The following is a 17,404-nucleotide window of genomic DNA, read 5'->3' as shown; positions in this document are numbered from 1 at the left end:
ATTTTAAGAGCCTCTACATGCCTGGGGACAAATGTTTTGCTTTCAAGTTTAAACTTGATCAGAGTAATGCATATACCTAGTTTTCCCCATTTTGTTTTGCAAAATTAAAATGGATATTAATTTTATTTACAATAAATATATATGTATCCTTTTTTATTGTGAAAATACTGTACAGAGGGGTTACAATTACATGGGCAAGATAATGATGCATCCTTTTTTACATCGCCAATGAACTTTTTTTTTTGACATTTCCTCTATCTATCTATCTATCTATCTATCTATCTATCTATCTATCTATCTATCTATCTATCTGCCTACCTATCTTATCTTTTTATTTTTTAACTGATATTGGGGTGTGAACTCAGGCCTGAAGTTTTCTTGGCTTGCTTGCTTGCTGGCATTACCATTCCATGCCTCTAGACTAGCATTTTGCTGGTTAATTTGGAAATGGAATTTCTTAGACTCTTCTGCCTGAGTTGGCTTTGAAGCAGCAATATTCTGAATTTCAGTCTTTTGAGGAACTAGGATTACAGGTATGAGTCGCTTTATCATTACCTTTTTTGTTTTTGTGCCAGTCCTGGGGCTTGAACTCAGGGCCTGTGCACTATCCTGTCCCTGGACACTTTTGTTACTTGAGCCACAGCTCCACTTCTGGCCTCTTGGTGGCTAATTGGAGACAAGAGTTGTATGGACTTCCTTGCTTAGACTTGCTTGAAACCTTGCTCTTCATATCTTAGCCTCCTAAGAAGCTAGGGCTACAGGTATGAGCCATTGGCCTTCATGATTTAAAGGTATTTGATAGCTAGGCATTGGTGGCTCACACCTGCAATCGCAGTTTACGAGGACTGTGATGTGAGTCAAGCCTGGACAGGTTTGTGATACCTTTTCTGAACCCATCGTAGACACATTGGTCATCCTAGACACAATGGAAGCCTAAAGTTGGTAGATCATGGCAGAGGTGTGTGCCCTGGAACGAAGCAAGACTCTCTGTCACTGTCTCTTTGAATCTCTTTCTCTGTCTTTGTCTCTGTCTGTCTTTCTGTCTTTCTGTCTTTCTGTCTGTCTGTCTGTCTGTCTGTGTCTGTCTGTCTGTCTGTCTGTCTGTCTGTCTGTCTGTCTGTCTGTCTGTCTGTCTGTCTCTCTCTCTCTCTCTCTCTCTCTCTCTCTCTCTCTCTCTCACACACACACACACACACACACACACACACACACACACTTCCAAGCACAAGAAGGGGCCAGAGGCATGGCTCAGGATGCAAGGCATCTGCCTTGTAACCACAAGATCCTGAGTTCAGACCAAAAAAGTGCATTACAAACATCTTACTTTTTCTTTCTCTTCTCTTTGCCTGCCTTCCTTCCTTCCCTCCTTCCTTCCCTCCTTCCTTCCTTCCTTCCTTCCTTCCTTCCTTCCTTCCTTCCTTCCTTCCTTCCTTCCTTCCTTCTGTCTCTTTCTCTTTTTCTCTTTCTTTTCTCCCCTCCTATCTTTCTGAAGAATGATTTAAAAACATGTTGCTCCTAAATACTTCATGTATTCCTTAACAATTAAAAGCAAGCCACTCTGTAACCATGGTAACATCATTACCATAACTAAAAATTTTAACTTGAATTCAACACTATCAGCTAATGTGTAGTCTCATCGAACTCTCATGTACATAATCCAAAAGAATAAATATTTATGTAAGGCTTTGGAGTGAAGGCAGCACTCTTTCCTCCTCCTGATTCCTTCTCTGTCAAGCCAACCATTTTCAACCCTCAGCTATTTCTTCCAGTTGTTAGCATCATGTTTCTCAGTAACACGTTTAGTTCTGGTTTAGAAATTACTTAAAATTTAGGAAGTTCTTTCTATGTAAGGATAGGATTTAGCTCTCTTGTCTCCCACAAATGCATTTCTCCATCCTCTCAGTAGGATGAGATCGGCACTTTTGGTAAGATGTATATTTAGTATTTATATCATTGTAATGTTATTTTCAGATTGAGTTACATTACACACTGTGATTATATTTTCTTTATTGTCTGACTGTATTGGGTTACAATAATCATGATTTGTCTCTTGGTTTTCTGTGTAGCTATCACTATTGCATCCCTGAGCTATCCCACAAAATAAAAAATTTCTTTTCTGTTGGGCACTGGTGGCTCATGCCTGTAGTCTTAGTTACTGAGGAGGCTGAGATCTGAGGATTGTCATTTGAAGCCAGCCTGGGCAGGAAAGTCTATGAGACTTTTATCTCTGATTAACCATCAAAAAAGCTGGAAGTGGGGCTGTGACTCAAGTGGACCAACAACAAAAAATTTTCTTTTATGTATGTTGACATGTATTGAATTATGTACTGGTTTAATTAATTTCCTGGTCCTTCTATACCAATCTGGTCATCCATGTCATCCTGTATCTTCTCTTCTTCATCAAATTGAGATTTCTCTCTTTGCTCCTGAGTGAAAATACCTTATTTCCTGGAGTTAGGGCATCCATTTACTTTTCATGACAGAGTGGTTCTTCACACAGGCCTAGTGTGAAGATTAACCTTGAAGAGAGAGATACTAAGTGCTCATTGCTCTCCTGTGCAGGTTGCTGGACTGGTGATGGCTGGGCAGTGCCAAGCTGGTCAAGGAGGAGCCCATCAATGCCAGTTTACTAAGGTCTCTTCTGGCCTTCAGGGTTTTGACCGCAAGGCCTGCTGTTGTTCTGACAAGTTTCTCTTTGTAAGTACCTCAGCCGTTTTCTTTTGAAGCTTTGCGTGTTCTTTCTTTGTTCTGAAGTCTTGGCATTTTAACTATAATATGACATGGAGAGGTCCTTTTCTGGTCATGTCTATTTTGAGTTTCTAAATGCCTCATATCCATGTCTTTCCTTAGATTTAGGAAATGTGGAGACTTTTCTGATATTCCATTTTATCAAATAAGTTTTCTGTGTGTTCAGCCAATATCTTGGTCCCTTCTAATATACTATAAATTCAAAGGTTTGGTCTTTTTTTGTGTCAGTCTTGGGGCTTGAATGTAGGGCTTGAGTGCTGTCCCTGAGCTTTTTTTTTCCTTCTTTAAGGCTAGAGCCACAGCTCTGCATCTGGCTTTTTGTTGTTGTTGTTGTTAATTAAAGATAAGAGTTTCATAGATTTTCTTACAAGGGCTGGTTTCAAACAAGGATTCTTAGATCTCAGACTCCTGAGTAGCTGGGATCACAGGCATGAGCCCCTGGCACTTAGCTTTTCATTGACTTTTTAATCTGATTTATTGAGCTCTTCATTTCCAAGATTTCAATACACCTAATCTGAATCTCTATTTCTTTGTTGCTTTTTTTCATCTAAGTTTTTGGATCTCTCTGTCTGTCTGTCTGTCTGTCTGTCTTTCTTTCTTTGGCAGTACTTGGGTTTTGGGAAAAGCATTCTTTTTTTAAATGTCTGGGCTTGAACTGAGGATCTCACACTCTGGCAGATCTTTTTCTTTCGTAACTGGTGCTCTACTGCTTGAATCATGCCTCCACTTCTAGTACTAGGGTTTTAAACTCAGGGTCTTGTCTTGATAACCAAACACTATACCACTTGTGCAATGCCTACAGTTCTTTTTGCCTTTAACTATTTTTCAGATAGGATCTCACTTTCTGCCTGGGCCAGCCTGGACCACCATCTATCTACTTGTACCTCTTGCTGAGCTGGGATTATAGTTATTAACCACCATGCCATGGTTGTTCTTTGAGGTGAATTTTTCCCTAACTTATTTTTGGGAGGGGGGCGGGGGTTGGGCAGGCCTTGAACTGCATTCTCCATCTTTACCTCCCAAGTAGCTGGCATTACATATATGAGTCTGGCTCAGGTTGTTGAATTTTCTGTCCAAGTTGTTGGTATTTTCCCATCCAGGTCTTAAATTGACTTCTTCATCTCACTCATCTGATTATTTAAATACTCCTTGAGGTTATTGATCAGTTTTAAAACTAGACTTTTGAATTCTTCAACATGTTTAGGTTCAATTATTGAAGAGTTTTGAACTTTTGGAGGAGTCATGTGTGACCTTTTTCATATTTCTTGTGTTTCTAAGTTGTGATCTGTATATCTCTTGAGATGGAAAGCACTTCTAGTTTTGTCTGGGGGTCTTCTTACTGAGTAGTCTTCTTTTCAAGGCAGTCCCCAGTGCTATTCAGAGAAGGCATAATAAACTTCTGAAACAGTAGCAACACTGTTCAGGCTGGTGCTGTGTGTAGGCTGAGGGACAAGCTTCAGGGCTGCATTCACTTTAGATTCTTCCTTACTTTGCATACCAAGAGCTGCTGTTGGTCCCAGTGAGCATCGTGCTCTGTGAGCCAGTCAGGTTTTCACTTGATCCAAAGGTTGCACTGCCTTCATTTATGCACCTGGGAGTGGTAAATGTTCAAGCTTCAGGATGTCCTCTGTGTGTGTGTGTTTGTGTGTGTGTGTGTGTGTGTGTGTGTGTGTGCAAAAAACCCCCCACTGACATCTGCACTTGGGAGGGACAAAGTCAAGTAAATCTGACATTGTCTTCTGGTTGTAGATCTTTCATTCTAGATTCTATCTAGAAACCTACTTGGTAGGAGCTGGGAAGGTGAGGAAACCAGAAACCAAGCAATCCACTGGACCTGGGCTCACCAGGATCTGTCCTGCCTGGCAACAAACCAAAAACAACAGGGAGGCAGCAGTGGAAGCTGTGTCACCTGCTGGCGGTGGCTGGGGACGCTCAGTCTCTGTTGTGATCATGGATGACGGGGCTTGCATCCTGCTACAGTGGGTTGGGCCACTGACCATGACGACCTTCAGATCCTGTTCTTTCTGCTTCCTAAATGTCTTAGCAGGTCTGTGTCCAACTCCCCATCTCCCCCTCAACTGCCTCCTGTGGCCATCTCCCACTTAGACATCCAGGTAGGGTCTCTGGGCTTCCTGACACGTGATGGCTCCTTGTTTTCATGTCCCCAGAGTGGATCAGTCTTAAGCAATAGCCTCCCTCTCAAGATAATGTCTGGCTATAGCTTTCTAAGAAACAGAGACCAGCAAAATGGATTTCTTCTCCAATGCTGGTCTGCCATGTAGGAAGGAGTCTCTGTCACACCAAATGCTTACATTGGATGTATGGTCTGTGAAACTGTGGGCTTCTCCGGTGGCAAGGGTTGCCAGACTGTTTCACCAAGGCTGTCTTCGGTTACATTGTGGTGCAGTTTCTGTTTGCCCTACATTCCTTTCCAGCAATCCAGGACTGAACTGTATGTTGTCTCCTACTTTTCCGTATAGTCCTTTTCTGTTTCTCCATGCTTTCCAGCTGTCTTTGTCATCTCTTCCTCTCTTTGGAATATAATCTGTCCTTTGTTGCACTGACTCTTCGCACTCAGAGAGTCACACAGAGGATGCCTCTACTTTGTCATCTTATCTGGACCTTTCCTACTTTTTTGTTTGTTTGGTCCAGTCGTGGGGCCTGAACTCTGGGCCTGGGCGCTGTCCCTCAGCTCTTCAGCTCAAGGCTAGCGCTCTACCACTTGAGCCAAAGTGCCACTTCCAGCTTTTTTCTTTTTGCTTATGAGGTGCTGAGGAATCGAACCCAGGGCCTCAGGCATGCAAGGCAAGCGCTCTACCACTGAGCTACCTTCCTAGCCCCCTCCTACTTTTTTTTAAAAGGTAGTTATGTATAGCTATGAGTTCTTCTCTAGCGATATTTCAGCTGTATTCCATTCATTTGGGTATGTTGTACATCTGTTTCCATTTGTCTCAAAGTAATTTTAAATAATAAAAATTTCTAAATTTCTAAAATTTCTAAATCTCTTTGTGACTTATTTTTTGTGTTCATTATTTAGTCATGTGTTGTTTAATTTCTACATATCTGTGTAAGTTACCAAATTTCCTTCTCTTTCTGATCTGCAAATTAATTCCATCATGGTTGGAGAACATTCTTCACTTCCTTTAAAAAATTCCAGTCAATTTGAATTTTTTGAGGCTTGTCTAGTGGTTGGCTCGAGTTCTATCTTGATGTTCCATGTACACCTGCAAGAATATGTGTTCTGATGCCCTCTTGTGAAACAGTCTATAGGGACTTTTGGGCTTAGGAGGTTTGTTTTGTTGTTCAAATCTTCTATTTTCTTCTTGGCCTTCTGCTTCATTGCTCTACCCACTATTGAAATCCAGTTCTTCTATAAGTATTGAAGTTTACAAAATTCAATAATTTTCTATTTCCCTATTCCATTTTAGTGGGTGTTGACGAGCCATTTTGGATTTTTGTTACTAGATGCATGTATGTTTATAATTGCTATATCTTCCAGATGGATGGGTGGACTCTTTCACCAGCGTGAAATGTTCTTCTTTTATATTCTATCTCCAAGAACATAGAAACTCTTCCCTACAAATGAGTTTGGGAGATGGTGATTAGGCCCCAGTGTTCTTACCTCGCCCATGAAATAGAGCTAGCTGGGCAATGTTGGCTCTCCCTGTGGCATCAAGTAGAATAGTGCTTCTGCAGCACAGACTGGGAAGGAGATGAGAAATGTCTAGTCATCTGCCATGCCAGGGTGAAATGACAGCCCTGGACTGGGAACTGGGAGAGAGAGAGCCCTCTTCCTGGTCACATTGGCTTGGAGTAGTTTCTATAATATGGAACTGGAATTGTGGAACAAATACCATAGATGCTTGTGCTTTAAATAAGGTTTAGTTGATTTTATTCAAGGACTACTTTTCCTTTTGTTTTATGCTTTTAGAGTAATGTTCAGAGACTTTAAGCAATTCTTAAAAATAAGTTTTGTTCAATTGCTTGATTGGTGAGAGTCAGCCAAGTTACTGTACTTTTCAGAGAATCCTGCCACTCCAGGACAAAGGTTTTAAGAAATAAATAGGGTAAAGTGGAGCCTGCTTAGGAAGTTCATGACTATTGAGGTTGCCATGACCAGCTCCAAGGAAAAATAAGACATAGTCTTTAACGGCACCAAATTACAAAGAAATAGGAGTTGGCTGCTGACTGGTCACATATTTGCTTTTTCACTTCTCAGAGAGATCAATCTCATTACTCAGCAACTCAAAATTATGGCAGCAATAAAAATGCAATTGCATTTGTGTGAAGGCCTAACCTAGCTCTGGGCTTCAGATTGCTTGTAAGCTCAGTGGGCAAACGCCAAGGCAGAAGGATGATTAGCGAGACTGTATAGATTTTTAAAGAAAATTTAATTACTTTGTTAAGGGAGAAAGTGGAACCTAGTAGAAGTGAAGTGTCATTCATGAGATGGGAAACTCTTATTGGAAGAGAACCTCATTGGATGTGGGCTGATGTAGGCTAGGGAGGTCTCGGATCTGAAAGTTGTAATTGTTTACCAACCAAGGGTATTTGCAAAGGGATGTAATTATCATAAAACCCTCATAAGCAAGGACATGCCAGGAGAGATGGTGGTGGGGTATTCTTGGCTAGTGGTCACATCTAGGAATGTCTGGCTGTAACCTGCTCCTCTCAACCTTAAAAGAGTGGATTCTAAGGTATGAGACGTACCCAAATGTCCTTGGACACAGAGTCAGAACAAGACCAAGTACCAGTCTGGCAAGGGTGAATCATGAACAGTAGACTATGAGATTGTAAAATTTTCCTAAGGTGATTGAGTCTTGAATCTGGGATGGTTGGAGCTGACTGGCTGTAGCTACAGGCATTTGAGATTGTTGGATACAGATAATTGGGTAGAACACAGAGCTCTCTTTGCGGGAATAATCTGGGCTAAGTAATCACAGTAGTACTAGCAGTGGAAGCAGCAGCAGCAGCAAACACTTATGTAACACACACATTCAATCTTTTTAAAAAAAAACCCTGTGAAGCAAATATACACTATCCCCATGTCAGAGATGAGATAGCTAGAGGTGGAGAACATTGATGTAAGTGAGTCTCTATTTACAGCTAGCACATCCTGGAAGCAGGGCTCAGACCTGGAGAGTCCAGCTCCATGGCCCGTGTCTTAACAACTGCATGCTATCATATCAGATGATCCTTGAACTGATTTCCTCATTCTGCAATGAGAAGACTGATAGGCAGCTCATTACATTAGGGAAGAGTCGATGTCAGAGGGAGTGCATGTAAGCCAGAAATTATGGCCCCTCTGTTCCTTATTCATGATTGCACCAAGCCCCAGGCTGCCCTCAAATACAGTCCCTTCTGTCTGCTTCTTTAATAATTGAAAATGAGCTGCAGATAGAAGACTTCACCTCGACAGTTATGTTTTATTGCTTAAGCTACACAAGGTACACAGATATCCCTTGCATTGTTCTTTATGCCTTTCCATGTACTTACAGTATTTCATAATATGCTAAAGAGTCAAAATGAGTATAGGTGGGGTGATGAAAGTGGACAGCAGAATACATCATCAGAGGGGCTTAAGGATAAGGTAAGCCTTGTTGATCATATGGCTTTTGGATCATTTCAGCTCTCTAGACATCATCTGGAAACATCTGGAAAGAAAGCTAATGTTTCAGGCAGGGAAAATTCTACCTTTGGAAAAGGAGGCCAAGAAGGGGAGGACAGAAATGAAGAGACAGCTAGCCAGAGTACCAGGAGATAGGCAAGAGCAAAGGAGGAGGGTGGAGGCAGGGCTTGTGGCTACACTGGCCAGAGGCTTTCCGGGGTCCAAGAGGGTAAGAAGCAGAGGAAGACCCCTTGGTGAAGTTAAGAGAAAGCCCCTGCTCCCCAGAGAGAAGCTTCAGGAATTTTCAATAATGTTGACTCTTTCCACAGAGGAAGTTAAGGTAGCTAGCAAGGAAAAATTGGCACCAAGCAAAAAAAAGGAAACTAAAACATGTTAACAGTAAGGTTTGAATAAACTTCCTGGAATGCCATGCAAAATGTGAAATGTGAAAGTTTCAAAGGTCAGGTCATTAGGAAGGAGGCCAGAGTTCTTTAAAAGAGTGGATTCCTTGTTGCTTGGGTTGGCTTTTGATGTTTAGGAATACCAGCAAATAGAACAGGTTGTCAGGTTATTAGGTTTTAGGCTGTGGATATAGCTCAGTGGTGTGTAGAAGGACCTGAGTTCAATCTCTAGAGCTGTAAAAGTTAAAAGATCCAGGCACTGGTAACTCATGCCTTTTACCCTAGCCACTCAAGAGGCTGAGATCTGAGGACTGCTGTTCAAAGTCAGTCTGGATAGGAAAGATTATGAGACCCTTGAATCTCCAATTAACCACTAAGAAGCCAGGAGTGGAGTAGACTGAAGTGGTAACGCAACAGTCTTGAGAAAAAAAAAGTCTAAGGGTCTGTGCCCAGGCCATGAGTTTAAGCCCCACAGCATGCTCTCACTCTCTTTTTTTCTTTCTCATACATACACACATATACATCTACAAAAGGGACCAAGCATAAATGAGATCATTTCATAGTGAGTATTTGTCAAAAAGCTTTGCTAGACTGAATTGTGAAACAGGAAAACAAAACTTACTAAAGTAAGTTGATTTTAAATACATACTTAATGTTGCAGTTGCATGAGATACTTTTTGCCTGTTCTTTGAACACAAGAAACTTTTTTGTTGTTATTGTTGTTGGTCGTGGGGCTTGAACTCTGGGCTTGGGTGCTGTCTCTCAGCTCTTCAGCTCAAGGTCAGCACTCTACCACCTGAGCCACAGTGCCATTTACTGTTTTCTGGTGGTTAATTAGAGATAAGATTCTCACAGACTTTTCTGCTCTGGCTGGCTTTGAACTGTGATCCTCAGATCTCAGTCTCCTGAGTAGCTAGGATGACAAGTTTGAGCCATTGGCGTCCAGCGCACAAGAAGCTTTTTTTGATGGAATTTTCTTAAGCAAAGTGTATGATAGAATGAGATAACATTCTCAAATGCATACTGACTTTGCTGCGGGATCATACACAGAGTTATTCTTTTGCAAAACCTCCCAACACTTGACCACATTTCTCAAGAGCTTCTCCACATCCTCTGATATTCCCATGATAGGAGGCTCTCCTTTTGTGTTTATGTCTCTCAGAATGTTTCCTGCTTCCTCCTCCTGCCTTAGATTTGTGAAAGCCTTTGCATACAATGCTGCCAGCCCTTCCACTTCACCTTTGTAGACTTTATGAAATCGGCCTGCCTTTTCTTGCAAAATTTGCAATTATACTTTGCAATCAGTTTGCATTGTATTTGCAGGGTATTGATCATCTGCCAATCATGAGAAGTGTAGTGACAGTGACATTGATGGGACTGGAAAGGAGATACCTCCAGTGCGAGTATGGGAGGAATAAGAAGGAGGACTAATATCACCAGTAGAGACCATCTTCTCTTGGTAACCTCATTTTTGTGGGGGTTCAGATAATGAATGCTTGAGCCCTGTATTAAGCTCTTAGAGTGCTTTTTACAATGAGGATTACAGTGTTGTGAAAGCTGTCCACAGTGCACAGCTGGGCACTGTACAATCATTGGTACCCAGAACCCAGCTACTTCTTGTAACAGCTGCTGATAACACCCAGACATAGCTTTCTGATGGTCATTCTGTGCAAGGCTGACCCTGATAATGACCCAACATGTCGTTGGCCTGTATCTAATCTCTTGCTGCATAACAAATGGCTCCTGACTTATCGGCCCCAAAACACAAACATTTATTATCTCCTAGTTTCTGTGGATCAGAAATCTGAGGATCAGAATGTCCATGCACCAGCCAGGCTACAGCATCTGAAGGTTGCCTTGGCCTGGAAGGTTTGTTTCCAAGCTGCTTCAGGTATCTGTGTGCAGGAAGCTTTGACTTCTGCTGGTTAGGTCCTACTGTGAGGATTCTAATGGCCTGCACCACTTCTTTCAGATTGGGTGATTCAGGGCAAGAAAGGCAGTGGCAAGATAGAAGACACTGACTTTTTTATAACCTGATATGGGACATACCATGCTCATTCCTGGTGGTGTTTGTTAGTTACCCTGGTGCAGTGGGGGACATGACTATCAATCATAGGAATACCAAGAGGTCATGGTCATCTCAGGGTGGCTGTCCTAGAGACTGGCTACCATGTGACCCTTGGATTGATTGGTTGTAAGGGGAAAGCAGTTGTTCTAATATTGTAATTGTAAAAAGGCCAGGGATTTAGGGGGAACAGAAGAGGATGGAATTGGTGGAAAGAACTCATGCCCTGTACAGTTCTGCTGAAACAGGAGGTTCCTGTTACAGAGACTGTATGTTGGAATCCCAAGCAAAGTCCAGCACTGCCTCTTCATTGTAGAAGCTTGTCAGGAAGGGAACTTTACAACAGTCACCATTCACATATAAAATGACTCCCAGTACCCAAGAACGGGACCCTGTTTGGAGACTGGGTCTTCAAAGAGGTGGTGTATTGACAATGAACTGAACAGAGAGGGCTCTATTCCCATGTATTGGGCGTTTTAATAAGGAGAAATCAGGATAAAGATATACACAATGGGAGGCCCAGGGAAGGCTGGGAGAAGAAAGCCATTAACAAGCTAAGAAAAGGGGTCTTAGAAAAAGCCAACCTTGGGCTGGGAATGTGGTTTAGTGGAAGAGTGCTTGCCTAACATACATGAAGCCCTGGGTTTGATTCCTCAGCACCACAAAAACAGAAAAAGCTGGAAATGGTGCTGTGTCTCAAGCGGTAGAGTGCTAGTCTTGAGCAAAAGAAGCTCAGGGACAGTGCCAGGGCTCTGAGTTCAAGCCCCAGGACTGGCAAAAAGAAAGAAAGAAAGAAAGACCAACCTTGTCAGCCCTTGAATTGAATACCTCTTAGAGTCTAGAAGTAACATGGACATAATAGCCTGGTAAATGAATACTCCTTGTGCAAACCTGCCCTCTCTCTGTGTGTTCTACACTTGCCAGCTTCTGCTCCTTGCTTCTTACAAGGATGGTTTGTCTGTTTTGCATGTAATGGATGCCAGGATGTCTGTTGCCCACATAGTCCTTTTGTGCAAGTTAAGTGAAAATGTTTTTGCCTCAGTTAAATGCAGATCTTGCCTTGGGTAGTTTGGTTTGGTGAGAATGGCATGGGTAAGGTTCTAATGTGCTTGTGTCAGGCACAACCTGTACATCTTCACATGGTAACTCCACCCAACCAGGAAGTTCTGAGTCCCCAGGAAGCGGATGAGATGCCAGCTCTGGCTGGAAAAGTCGTTCCTACTGCACCTCTTGCCGTGACAGGAAGATGGACATGATGTCCCTCCCTCCTTGCTGACCTTTCTTAGAGCAAACTCCATGGAAGACTTCTGCAAATGATGCATTAAACTTCTAAATTTACAGCGTACTTTGCAAGTCTCCTGTACCTTAATAACATAACACACCAAAAGGTTGGCAAGAGCTCCTTTTCAACATTTTATGAATTCATGGCTCTGCACCCACTGTCTCATTTCCATTCTCCACCACAGATACTTACAAACTTAGATATTTACATATTCATATATATGTATATATATCACCTAGCTCTCTATGTAAATACATTTTAATATCACTTGGATGAAATTTGTAGACCTGGCTGGCTACCTTGTAGATTAATGAATATTTGGCCAGCTGAAACCAACTCTCCCTTGACAAATTTGCTCCTTCCAAGTCAAAAAGCTCAGGAGATGTCATAATTCTCCACCCATTCCATAGTCCCCCACAGGCTGCTCAAGAGCCTTAGAGAAGCTCTAGGCTTGTCATAGCCATAGGTGGCTGGGGCAGCGGGCTGAGACATAGCTGTACGCTTATTCTCTTAGCAGATGGGATGGTCCTGATGTCTTCTAGCCTCCAGGATGGACAACTCAGTATCCAGAGCTTTGCCTAGACCTTCTGGAGGCCACTCGCCTTGTGTTGGAGAGAGAAACAGAGAAACCAATTTGAGAGGTCAAATTGGGAGTCTATTGGAAAGCTGGCATCTTCAGAGGGACTCCTGTCACAAAGACTTGCAGCTCCTCAACTACACTTAACACTGTCAGAAAACTGAGCCATGAGAGCAGGAGAGGAAAAAAAGAGCAGAAAAACAATACCAACAAACCAGATCAATCTCAGTAGAGAGCTGAAGTGGGACACCATGGTAAACAGAGGAGAGCTAGGAGACACAGACACGAGAGGCATGGTATAATGGCACCTGAGTGGTCTGTGCCTAAATAGGGTTAGGTCAGGGAGCAGGGTCACAGGGAGCTTGAGAATTCCTGACCCAAGATTGGCAGGTTCATTAATTTATTGTCCAAGTCCCTGCCCCTGCCTCTAGGAGGTGGGGCTTCCCCTTCCTCCACCATGAAGACAAGATGGCACCAGTTAAACCCAATTCCTTATCCACCACATGGCCAAGATGGCTAGTTAGACCTGGCTTCCCCATTTCAGGAGGAGAGAGCATCCATGGATACAGCCTTGACCCAGCTCCTATATGAAGTCATCCAGCCAATTTCCTAGGTGCGTGTGACACGGAGAGTGTTGGGCAGGTGATCATGGCCTTCCCTAGAGCATACAATGGGGAGATGGCTGAATTCCACATGTTTTGGATTGTCCTCCTTTACTCTGTCACTTCTCTATCCCCCTATCTGTGTGTCTGGCACTTCTCAAACAAATTATTAGCACTTGAATCCTGTCTCAGGGTCTGCTTCTCGGGTCAACCTGAGCTATTTCCCTCTCTGTATTGTAAGACTCCAATTCAACTGTGTGTGCAATTCAGCTAATTGCTCTGCCCCAGTGAGGCGGCCCAGGGTGGGCCCTGCTGGGATCTGCTGCTGGAGGATGCAGTGGGCTTTACAACAATTCTATGGGGATAGATTTTGTGATCCTACTTAGAAATCCTTCCAGTAAACAAGTTCAAGTTCAAGTCAAGTTCAGGAAGTGGAAGGATGAAGGGCATTCATAGCTATTTTATACCTATATTCGAGATGCTTTTGTATACCTGAAAAACTTTTCTTTTTGAGCTAACATAAAAGGTACAAAAGGAAGATAAAGTATTTCCTTGTATTTCATCTTACCAAACCACAATGTAATAGAGACAGAAAGGAAGACAGTCATAGGCTACATACTGGCATACTTTGCAAGACTTCTGTATTTTGATAATATAACATACCAATGTGTTAGATGGTGGCCCCTTCTGATTATAATGGAACTAGAACAGGAATTTACAGCTGGTATTTTACAACCAGCCTTTGATGTACATGTAATGGTGGAGTGAAGATTCAAATCAGGGTTGGATGGTATCAAAGTGCCCTTATCCAGCTCACCTCATCACTGGAGAGCAATGCAGACTCTGCCACACTGGGGAAGTATGTGTCCTTATTCCTCCTCCCTCTCCTTTCCCATCTTCCCAGTGAGCCTGTTGGCCTCCTTAAGTCACTGTTACTAGGCTGGCACTAATTAGAGGCGCCATACCAGAAGCATTCTAGTGACCCCCCTCTGCTTTCAGAGTGACTTTTCTGTTGTGACCTATAACTCAGATGAAGTCTGAGGTCCTGCTGGGGAATTATGAGGTGGAGGGAGAACTAAGAAGTAGGAAGGCAGCAAGGTGAGAACCCAACATCCCATTCTGTGTGTGTGTGTGTGTGTGTGTGTGTGTGTGTGTGTGTGTGTGTGCGCGCGCACGTGCGCGCACATGCGCGCGCCAGTCCTGGGGCTTGAACTCAGGGCCTGAGTGCTGTCCTTAAGCTTCTTTTGCTCAAGTCTAGCACTCTACCACTTGAGCCACAGTGCCACTTCTGGCTTTTTCTGAGTACTTTTTTTTTTTTTTTTTTTTGGAAATAAGAGTCTCATAGACTTTTTCTGCCTGGATTGGCTTTGAACTGTGACCCTCAGATCTCAGTCTCCTGAGTAGCCAGGATTACAGGCATGAGCCATGAGTAGCTGGATCTGACATCCCATTCTTAATCGCCCTTCTGTGCCTCCTTGTCTCCATGCCTTCCTCTGTAACACACTCCTGGATTCCTCACTAGTTCATGTTTCCCGGAGTGGGGGGACATAGCAGAGCATTCCCACACTGCTATAAAAATAACAAAGGTGATGAATGGCCCCAAACAGCAAGGAAGGGGAGGGAGAAGGCATTCCTCTCCAGCTTTCCTTGGGCTGTAGATAAATTGCATCTGTCTAGGCTGGGACCGTGGGGCTTTAGCTGAGATGGGGCTGGGGTGGCTGTCTGCCAGTCCCTCCCACCCCTGCAGCAAGAAGACCAACCCTGCAGGCTAATTTGAAAAGACTGAAGAAGCAGGGCTCTATTCCACTTCACAGCTAAAAGCCTTTCTCTCCAGGGCCTTGGGACCTTCACCTCAACGATGGTATGGCTGGCTCAATGACTATAGAGCCCACCTGTGTGCTCCTGGGGTGCCTGTCCCTTGTGAAGCCTATGGTGGACGCCTAGATGGGTTGACTGCAGACAGGTGCAGAGGCAGAGGAATGGATGAGATGACCTCTAAAGTCCTTCCTGCCTCAGGTTGGGATTGCATGCTGGGGCTTGAGTTCTGGCCCAGAATCAGTCTGTGATCATGCTGCGGTATTTGAGATGGATAAAAGGCCATCATCCAATGCTTTCCTCTGTCCTGGTCTCCATATCCAATGGGATTCCCTCTCTTGGCGGTTCCATCTCTTTAACGTCTCCTGCTCTGTCTGTCTGCTGTCTTCAAGGCCTTTTCCCATAGCAGTCCCTTCTCCCTTCCCTAATCTTTGCAAGGGTTTCTGTGCCATCCTGCCCTCCAGCCTTCCCTTCCCTACCCATTCTCTCCAAGCAGTCAGAAGCAAGCAGTCTTCCAGGTGTACTCCTTCCCATTTCAACCTTTCCATGGCCTCCATGCTCATGCATCTCAAGTTCATGTCAGACTGCACTGATGGATGTTTTTGCATGTCCCTGCTAGTCTTTCTCTGACTGTGCTGCAGCAAACTCTAATTCAGGGGGGCAAGTCCCTCCAAGGTTTTAAGTAAGACTTGTTCTTTCTTACCTCCAGAAAGTGGTTAAACAGGCTCCTACTTTTGGCTGGAGCTTTGGTGCAGGCTCACCTCCTCTAGGAAGACCTCCTGAGGCTAAATCCAAAGAGCTCCCCTTGGCTCTCACATGGAAGCTGGACCATGGTGTGTTATGTGAATATTAGAAACATTGCTTCCTCACAGTTTTGGGCAGGAGGGCTGAGCACCTGGGGCTGTGAATCTGATTTGAGAGAACCTAAGGGTTGGCCAATGACTTGGTGGCTGCTGGTGTCAATAAAGTTTTAATGGGACAAAGCCACACCTAGTCATTTACATGCTGTTGATGGCTGCTGGGCTCCCACAATGGGAGAGCTGAGTAGTTGTGGCTGAGATGCCCTTCAAAGCCTAAATATTTACAGAGCTCAAGCAGCTTGTGGCTCCTTCTCCTCTTACCTCTGTGATGTCCCTTCCCAACTCCATGCCTGAGTCTCAGGGTGGGTGTTGTTTGGTAGCACTAAAAACCTTGCTTCTGAATCCCCATTCCCTTTTGAAACTCTCTTCCTGATGGAACAACTGGTTAGCTTCCTCGTGCCTGGTGCCATCACTCCCTGTGGGCAGGTGCCTAGGATGAAAGTCTATGCTGTCTCTTCCAGCCACTTCCTTGTTCCTGCTCCCATCACTGTGGGCTGCTTTCAGTGCTACAAATGGTTAGATATACAAGTGTGTTGATAAAAGTGCATCGAAGCTGGGCATCAGTGGTGCATCCCTGTAATACTATCTACTCAGGAGGTTAGGTCTGAGTATCAAAGTTTGAAGCCAGCCCTGCAAACTCTATGAGACTCTTTATCTCCAACTAATCACCAAAAGAGCCAGAAGTGGAACTATGGTTCAAGTGGTGGAGCACCAGCCTTGAGTGAAAAATCTAAGGAATCGTGCCCAGGCCCCAAGTTCAAGCCCCAGTATTGGTACCAACAAACAAACAAACAAACAAACAAAAATAGTGCATGCATTGATAAGTGGAATTGGGGAAAGATAAAGTCCCCAGTGTGGAAAAGAGCTGACTTGAGTGTGTGAATGTGTGTACATGTATATATGATTGCATATGTGTGTGTGTGTGTGTGTGTGTGTGTGTGTGTGTGTGTCTAGGGGCCTTTAGGGTAGAAGTGCAAGGCAGGCATTGCAGAGGAAAGAGAGGGCAAAGACCCTGGGAATGAAGGGTGGCTGGTGCAGGGCTGTCAGCAGCAAGAAGGGTGATTTAAAATCAATTTTCCCAGCCAAGAAGAATCCCTCTTGCCAGAGTGAAATACAATGTGAAATAGGAAAGAAGGCAAGCTTGCACCCTGCCACAATGTGCCTTGGGCCTTCCTACTTATGAAGCAAATAAATAACCTTCTCCGTGAGGCAGCCAGGTCAGCTCTGTCATCATAGCAGGGACAGATGCCAGGTGCCACCAGCTTTGGTCATCACATTGGGGACATTAGGCTCAGGAGAGATGAGGATGCCTGGAGGAACTGCCCTAGCACTACATCTGGCCAGCTTTAGCAGCAAACCATCACTACCTGTGAACTCATCCTTTGGGCTACCATTCTGATATTAGAAGTCTTCAGTTGCTAGTTGACCAAAGTCCATTTCTATTTA

Source organism: Dipodomys merriami, unplaced genomic scaffold, assembly GCF_024711535.1.
Source record: "Dipodomys merriami isolate MVZ:Mamm:240054 unplaced genomic scaffold, mDipMer1.0.p SCAF_71, whole genome shotgun sequence".
Classification (NCBI taxonomy): domain Eukaryota; kingdom Metazoa; phylum Chordata; class Mammalia; order Rodentia; family Heteromyidae; genus Dipodomys; species Dipodomys merriami.
The sequence above is the reverse complement of the archived record's forward strand: the minus strand, read 5'-3'. Positions refer to the sequence as shown.